The sequence below is a fragment of the Musca autumnalis genome, unplaced genomic scaffold (genome assembly GCF_047663935.1).
Source record: "Musca autumnalis isolate F117 unplaced genomic scaffold, ASM4766393v1 scaffold_1, whole genome shotgun sequence".
Lineage (NCBI taxonomy): Eukaryota > Metazoa > Arthropoda > Insecta > Diptera > Muscidae > Musca > Musca autumnalis.
In genome coordinates this window covers 122,367,500-122,376,823 of record NW_027411644.1, presented here as the reverse complement: position 1 = coordinate 122,376,823, position 9,324 = coordinate 122,367,500, and the positions used below count along the sequence as shown (strand labels likewise).

At 36.0% G+C, this 9,324-nt stretch overlaps 1 protein-coding gene across 1 annotated transcript in view; it reads left to right on the top strand.

Moving 5' to 3' along the window:
• The first annotated feature begins 568 nt into the window (after positions 1-568).
• The window catches only part of LOC141406471 (uncharacterized), a 115,885-nt gene continuing 107,129 nt past the window's right edge, over positions 569-9,324 (top strand). Inside the window, exons 1-8 of the mRNA XM_073991965.1 lie at positions 569-606; positions 669-764; positions 827-923; positions 986-1,097; positions 1,160-1,255; positions 1,318-1,486; positions 1,785-3,038; positions 3,098-3,178. The gene's annotated coding sequence lies outside the window, so the exon portion shown is untranslated. The remainder of the gene's footprint in view (positions 607-668; positions 765-826; positions 924-985; positions 1,098-1,159; positions 1,256-1,317; positions 1,487-1,784; positions 3,039-3,097; positions 3,179-9,324) is intronic.

Below are 9,324 nucleotides of genomic sequence, written 5' to 3'. Positions count from 1 at the left end.
GTTCCCCACTACAGCAAAATCATAAAATTAGTTTAGTATGGAACTCGATCTAGGAACGCATAATTTCATGAAATTATGTCATTTACATCACCCTAATGTGAATCGGGACTAACAAGTCTTTCTCCACTTAATTGTCATTTTCAAGTAGAGTTAGATTTTTGCGTATTCTCATATTCAATATGTCAATTTAATGGCGATGAAAAATTTTACTATCATTCAAATTATATTGAGCCTGTGCATATAAACGAATTTTTTTAAGCCAAAATGAAAGAATGATGACCAAATTTTTAAGCGGGGAATGCAAATAACCTGTATGCATATATCGAAATGATGTCAATGTATTTTGAACCAAAAATAACATTTGCACAAATATTAGTACTATTAAGCGGGGAATGCTTAATTATATCCGAGGGGCACTAAAAAACCTTCTGGCCTAGGCAACTCGCAGTGTCGCCAGGTGTCATTTGACATTTTTTTGTTGGAAAGTTTGACAGTTTTTATCCTAAGCGTACTCAGGTCAGTTTGTCATATGACCATGTATTGGGTTTTTATTATTATTACAGTGTTTTATTTAACTTGCTTTGGTGTGTGTTTATTTCAAATCTGGTAACCCATTATTAACACGGTTACAGTTGACCAATCGAACTAAAACTTTGCACACTTTTCAGATTTGGATGACAATACACGAATATGAAATCAGAACCAACATTGGTCCATTTTTACACTGTTTTACAGTGTTTTATCTAATTTGCTTTTCAAATCTGGTAACTAATTTTTCACACAGTTGCAGTTGGCCAATCGAACTTAAAATTTGCACACATTTCAGATTTGGATGACAATACATGAATATAAAATCAAAATCAATATTGGTCCATTCTTACAGTGTTTTTACGGTGTCGAACTCAACTCCCTTTTTAAATCTGGTAACTGATTTTTAAAACGGTTGCAGTTGACCAATCGAAGTAAAACTTTGCTCACTTTTTAGATTTAGATGATAATACGTGATTATGAAACCAAAATCAATATGGGTCAATTTTTTCCTATAGGCCCCATATAACGGTACCACCCGATTTCCGGTATTTTGCTTTTCAAATCTGGTAACTCATTTTTCACACAGTTGCAGTTGACCAATCGAACTAAAAGTTTGCAAACTTTTCAGATTTGGATGACAATACATGAATATGAAATCAAAACCAATATTGGTCCATTTTTACAGTGTTGTACAGTGTTAAATTTTACATGCTTTTCAAATCTGGTAACTCATTTTTAATACAGTTGTAATTGACCAAGCGAACTAAAACTTTGCTCACTTTTCAGATATGGATGACAATACATGAATATGAAATCAAAACCAATATTGGTACAGAAACGTACCCATTAAAAATTATGGACATAGGGCCAGGTTTTGGTATAGCCCCCATATAGCGGTACCGCCCGATTTCAAGTGTTTTAAGGATTTTATCTTCATTTTTATACCGAATTGCGTGTAACTTGGCATTTGGAGATCCCAGTGTCCTATTTTTAAATGCACTAGAAAATAAATATATAATTAAAAAATTAAGTAACAGTGTTTTATTTATAAATGCACTTAAAAGTAGAAAATCATTTTTCATGATGGAATCTCTCAAATAAAACGCTTGCCGTTCAATATTGTCACAATTTTTAATTCAAATGCAAGCGTTTTATTTGAGAGATTCCATCATGAAAAATTATTTTCTACATTTAAGTGCATTTATAAATAAAACACTGTTACTTAATTTTTTTAATTATATATTTATTTACAGTGACTTGAAAAAATTACTTTGCGAAAAAAATGGAACTTTCGACGTGGATAATCACGGCAAGAGTGCTTCGATCAAACTAAATCTGTGTATGTCGATAAAGGACCATCCTATAGGACTATGAAAACCTGGTCCAATGAATTCAATCGTGGCGGACACTCGCTAAAAAACGAAGGTCGTGAAGGTCGTTCAAAAATGGCCGTTGTGCCAGAAAAAAATTAAGCCGTGCGTGAACGGATAATCTAAGATCGCCATGTTAAATACCATCAGATAGAGACATCCTTGAGTATTTATTCCACCAACTAACATTCGATATTTCATGACAACCTGGCCGCAAAAATGGATTTTTCTCGCTAGATCTCGTGGATTAGTGCAAAGAAATTGTGCATAAAAACAATCGCGGTGCTTCAAACGGCATTTATAAATTCGTCACAGAAGACGAATCTTGGATCTATGCTTAGAAGCCCGAAACAAAACAGGAATCGACCGTTTGGGTCTCCGAAAGCGAGCAAAATCCAACCAAAGTTGTTCATGGAAATAGACCTTCGAAGCATATGTTCGCCTGTCTCTTCGGCAATACTGACCGTGTGGCGACCCTACGGTTTGAGAAATAAAGGACGGTTAATTCTGAGCATTACACTACAATTTGTTTGCCTGAAGTCTCCTGAAAAATTCGAAAAAACGAACAAGAGAAGACGAATTGTTCTGCATCATGACAATGCGAGCTCTCACACATCGATTCAAACCAGCGCCTGTTTGACCGGACAAAACGTGGAATTGATGGGTCATACGCCGTACAGCCCCGACTGGGGATCCAATGACTTCATTTGATTCCTGCAAATCAAGAAAAAAGGCGTGGTCAACGATTTTCGTCGCCAGAAGATGTTGTAAAAGCGTTCAAAATCCATGTTTTGGAAGTGTCTCAATCAAGCCACTGTAAACAACTCAACACATGGTCATATGTCAAACTTACCTGAGTACACTTAGGCTAAAAACTGTCAAACGTTCCAAAAAAATGTCAAATGACACCTGGCGACACTGCGAGTTTCCTAGGCCAAAAGGCTTTTTAGTACCCATCGTAAGAGGGAAATATTGTATCACAAGTATTGACAATACAATTGGGTAGTGAATTCGCTGCTTTTGCGAGTGGCTTAACTCTGTCCTACCGATTTTAAAAATCACTGACGAATATCAGTGGAAATAAGAAGTGTTGGAAATATTTTAAAATAATTTTAAATTGAAAATGGAACAAACGCTGTAAGTATTGATTTTTTGTAAATTAATTTCATCTATATAAGTTTTTCATTCGCTTTTAGAAAGAAAAATCGAGGCCCGAGAGTTACTCCATCTTAACATCCCGCCCTTTTGTCTTTCTTGGAGCAAAAAAAAGTTTTGGCGTAAGTAAGTTTCGGCTATAATTTATATACACATCTGTAATCATTGGGAATCATGGGGTATCACAAACATGGCAGACCCAATCAACACAGTTTACACTACAAACTTGATAGGGACATACATATGTATAACGGAGAGGCCCTGCATATTGGGTCATTTCGGGCGCCTATCTCAAGAAGAAAAATAAAAAAATATGTTTTAGTCATGATTACAATGACTACACGGTAAACGTACGATTTATATCTTTTGGGTCATTATGACTTGCCCGACGAGAAACGCTACATCGCTGTAAACAGGAAAACGAGGAGTACCTTCGTTAACATTTTCAGAGAAATCCTCGAAAAGACTATGACTGCACTAAAGCGAAATTTTGAACTTTTGTGAGGGAGGTACACGTAAATGTTGTCCGATATGGACCTTCTTGTATCTTGATGTACGTTTGGGTGAAATGTGACGAGGACCAAATCGTGAGTTACCGTGCGCTCCAGCAAGCCAGACGGATGGAAAGGGCTAAATCGGCTCCAAATGCTCTGAAAAGGAATACGTCCATACCTATGTGGGACAATTTTATCGTATCGTGTATTGCATTCCCGCCGCGATTTCACGCCGACGCAAAAAATTAATTGCAACAAATAGTAATAACAAATTACTACAAAAACAAACAAAAAATAACAACTACAAATCTATGCAAAGAATTGTTCAATAATTTGATTTTGTATGCATTTAACAACTGATAAAGTGACTGAATTTTTGCTATTTCAGTGTTCTCTATATTCATTATAGATTCTCATGCAGATATGTATATTGTCCAAAATTGGTTCTCTATACTATGTTTCCATATTATGTTATACTGTACAGTAATTTAGCACCATTTCTGCAAATGAAGGACTTTCGAGTCGAAAGTGTCGACGGCGTGAAAGTCATCTCCAGGTATTCTTCATTGTCCCAAAAGACCTTTCTATTATATTGCGAATTTTGCACAGTTCTTCCTTGTAAGGTGTTCTGGGAGTTTCGTTAAGCAAGAGAGGATATCATACATATGGACATATTTGTAGAAATTTAACTTATACTTGTGTAACTTATGTTTGGTGTATTGTAACACGTAAACTGTTGTACATAAACACAAACTCTGAACGTATATCGGTAAAATGAACTGCTTTAGCACGATTCACCGAGGAATTTTTTAAAATAATTATTTGTGCGGAAGCTGTGACCACATTAATGTAAAAGAAGTAAAAACGTGTTAAGTTCGGCCGGGCCGAACTTTTTATACCCTACACCATAAAATATTCTGAAGTAAACCGGAATAATTATTTTCTTTCCTGTCCACAATTTTAGGAGGAGATATTCCGTGACCACTTATACCTAAATAAGGTAAAAAATCATAAAAAATGTATTCAATCGGTCGGGAACCTATGTTTTTGGTGGAGAAGTTTTGTGACCACTGGGAAACTCAAATGTCGAATTGCAGATACTTGAATCAAAAATTGAAGCTAAAATCAAAAAACCGAAAATCGGGAGATACCGTTACATGGGGGCTCTGCCAACACATGTATCTATGTGGACAGTTTTTCGAATTACAGATAGTTGGGTCAAAAATACCAAATACCAAATGGGGAGGCACCGTTATATGGGGCCATACCAAAACATGGACCTACGTTGACAATTTAAAAAGGGGGTGGCTATACAAAAACATGGACCTATGCTGACATTTTTTGGTGGAGATGTTGTGTGACCACTGGGAACTTCCAACGGCAAATTACAGGTTGCAAAATGTAGCTACAATCCTCAAAATACCGAAAATCGGGAGGTAACGATATAGGGGGGCTATTCCAAAACGTAGACCTCTGTTCACAGTTTTTGAAGGTGATATTTGTTATCACTAGGGACCTCAACTGTCAAATTACAGGTAGTTCGGTGAAAAATTTTAGCTAAAATCCTCAAAATACCAAAAATCTGGAGGTACCGTTATATGTGGGGGCTATACCAAAACATGAAGCTATATTGACAGTTTTAGGTGGAGATGTTTTGTGATTACTAGGAAGCTCAACTCTCAAATTACAGGCAGTTCGGTCAAAAATTGTAGCTAAAATACTCAAAATACCGAAAATCGGGAGGTACCGTTATATGGGGGCTATACCAAAACATAGACCTATGTTGCCTGTTTTTAGTGGAGATATTTTGTGACCACTGGGAACCCCAAACCAAAAATCTGGAGGTACCGTTATATGTGGGGGCTATACCAAAACATGAACCTATGTTGACAGTTTTAGGTGGAGATGTTTTGTGATTACTAGGAAGCTCAACTCTCAAATTACAGGCAGTTCGGTCAAAAATTGTAGCTAAAATACTCAAAATACCGAAAATCGGGAGGTACCGTTATATGGGGGCTATACCAAAACATAGACCTATGTTGCCTGTTTTTAGTGGAGATATTTTGTGACCACTGGGAACCCCAAACGTGAAATTACAGGTGTTCGGTCATTAAACGTAGCTAAAATCCACAAAATACTGAAAATCGGGAGATACCGTTATAAGGGTGCTATACCAAAACATGGACCTATGTTGACAGTTTTCGGTGGAGATGTTTTGTGATTACTAGGAACCTCAACTGTCAAATTACAGGTAGTTCGGTCAAACATTTTAGCTAAAATCCTAAAAATACCAAAAATCGAGAGGTACCGTATATGGGGGCTACACCAAAACATGGACCTATGTTGACAGTTTTAGGTGGAGATGTTTTGTGATTACTAGGAACCTCAACTGTCAAATTAAGGTAGTTTGTTCAAAAATTTTAGCTAAAATCCTCAAAAAAACGAAAATCGGGAGGTACCGTTATAAGGGGGCTATACAAAACATGGACCTATGTTGGCGGTTTTTAGTGGAGATTTGTCTAAAAGCTTGTTATGTGATTGAAGTACTCGCGAATTCGCATTTTTGATGTATAAGTCGAGCGTGTGGTTTCATAGGATCGCAGCAATCTGCGCTCAAAGTCAACATTTTTGTGTGTAAATTTTTCTAAAAATCTATTTTTTGGTACAAATTTTACAACTGTTATACAATTTCCGTGGAAACCCGCGTAAAATTATTTTTTTCGTTCTGAATCTACGAGTAATTTGCGGAAACAGATATTTAAAAACTATCGCGAATCCAGAGTTAAAATAGATTTTTTTTCTAAAAATGGAGTGAGATTCTACATCCACGGTTCTTGATGGATCGCACTGAAATGGCATAGAATTGTGTATTTTTTAAAGGTGATCATTGAAATCGGATGCGCATAAGATGTAAATGAACTTCGTAGCCATACTTCATAGCCATGTACTTCATAGCCATTTTACTGTATTTTACACCCTAACATGCAACAGATGCTACATCGTGGTCACCAAATAGAATTTCACGAAGTGTACTTGTATATCAAATAAAAGGGATTGATTCGCTGTTTTCGAAAACCGGATGCGCATCATGTCGTTTCCAATACTACGCGGTTTCTATGCGCTTCAAAAGTTGTAATCTTTACTTTAACTTTATTTTAAAAGGTAAACTATAAAGCAAAAATTGGTTGCAACGGAATATATTCATTATTGCACGGAATTTTGGCGTAAAAGAGAAAGAACTCTAACGTTATTTTCTTCAACTTTTCCTTTAAAATCATAAAACAACAAAATTAGAATAATATAATTTTTATTTTTTTTCTCATATTTTCTTCGCAATTTTGCAAATAACATGAATATTATAGCACCGACTTTCACGCCATTGGCCTCATTTTATTTCTCATAATGTCTGGATGCTGTTGTATTTTTTACATATTTTTTGTAAGCATAAGCGCTTTTATTTCAAAAATATATTTGCAAATAAGTAAAATTTTGTAATAAATTTGATTTTTCGCGAATCTATTGAAACATTTTTTGACATCATCGTAAAGGGTACAAATTCAGTTAACAGTAATAAGATATAACTGCTTATTATATAAAGCCACGATTATTTTTCTAAATATTAAAATTAAAACGGTCATATCTTTTGCGCGCAACGGTCAAGGTTATTAACAAAAATATATTTGGAATGACGATTTTTTTTCTTTATCTATGTACCAAAAATCATTTATGTAGCATCAACAATTTTTTTTTGATTTTTTTAAAAAGGAAAACTCAATTTTACAAATTTTTGCCCATATATCACCTAAAATAATTTTATTAAATTTATACAAAGGAAAAAAGGAATACACTTTTCGCTTTTTACCAATTAATTTTTCCCGTTCGCAGTTAGCATTTTCCAACGACAAACAAAAATCGATGTGTGCACTGAGCGACTCATATATCTACCCTGCCTTAAGCTTCCATATTGAGCATTGACATTTAAAATTTTGAGATTGGGATCACATATTTGAGAATACGATAACAAATGTCCCTCAAATATTATTTTTAAAGACATGCCATTTGTACACATGATGAAATAATACGGTGCCGTAAAACGCCAGCTTCTTTCTTTAAATCTGTTAAATTTTTTGTTATTGTGAAATAGTTGTATGAAAACGTAAACAAACACTTTGACAGCTTGAAGAATTTCCTTGATGTTGTTGTCCTACTTACGTGCCCTGTTAAATAGATCTCGATTTGTAAATTTAAGGAATGGTAACCCCGATAGAATTGCAACATATATTGCGCCAATGCATCCTACGAACGGATAGCAGCTATTTCGAAACTCGTGTCGTACGTCGTTTTTGGAAATTTACTTTAAGCTGGGTACACATTGTCAGTGGCCGTTCATTTTTGTCCTTCATCATGCAACCACAAAATATTTTATGGTTGGTCCCGGTCCACACTAGAGCGATTTCATTGAAAAAATTTAATGAAATTAGGCGTTCTTAGATCGAGTTCTCCACTACATAATTTCCATGGTTTTACTCTACTATGGAACTCGTTCTAGAGACGCATAATTTCATGCAATTTTTTCAATGAAATCACTCTATTGTGGTCCGGGATTTGCTGGACCGTTGGTTAGTTATCGATAATTGCAAAAAATCGACATTCAAAACTGACAATGCCCAGCAAAAAGTTTGCCTCCAAAGATTCAGTTAAATCATATGTACAAGTGATTTGGAAGTGCATCAAATTATGCATTTTCACTCATGATTTTTACAAGAGCGTGACTACTGAAAGACGTACTCCATTAGCACTGCATTTTAACTAACCCTTTGGTATTGCATTTCAACTATCCCTTTGGAATCGCATTTTAACTAACCCTTAAGTTAGAATAGGATGCAGTCCAATTTGCATCCAAAGCACGTGTTTTGATGCAATGCTTTGGATGGAGTTTAAAGACACTGTTCGGAATGTGTTTTTATGCGGTTCAAAGATGCAATAAAAATGCAAGCCATTGCAAAATATCCCAGAATAAATAAAAAGAATTGTATCATTTGTGTAAAACAAAAATATTGCGATCTTTATTACATTAAAACAAATTATGACATTTCTTCATTAAATTGAATCGCAACTGTTGTTGCAGCAGTGTTTTGTATTATATGTTTGTATATTCTTTCTTCTGCTTAATCTGGCTCTGGTCAATCTCCAGTTCCAGGACCGTGGCTGCTTTGATGGCATGTAACCACAGATCTACTAGAGTAAGTTGAGTAGGTTTGGTGGGCCTGTGCCGCATGCATGCAGATGTTTTGCAAAGTGCCGTCAATCCTTGCCCAATAGGAGTTTATACGGCTGCACTTTCCCGAGCGTAGTTGAGCCAAAACCACTTTGGTTTGTAGTGGCAGCTGACGCTCCTCAGCTGCGATAGATGGGGAATCTTCTCCTAGAACCACATTTAAACTGTAGTTCCTTATCGCATCTGCAACTGCGGCCGTATGAATGTTATTCAAACGCGCTTGATATGCTTGTTGATCTAGAGGTTCTCTTGTAAAGCTAGACCTCTTCTTGATCATGTAGATTCTCCTTGATCTGCCTGAATGGTCGGGGGCTATCACGGTTACACACGAGCAGGTACTGCAACGAAAGCGTGTGATTGTGTCGCTGTACTGGAAGATTATTTGCCTCCTCATGTAGATGGTCCACTGGAGTCAGGACCACCTGAGTTGCTGTTCTCAGGGCGGCATTAGAAAGTGTACATATCTCAACTGTGTTTGTTTCCACCGCTCTCCATT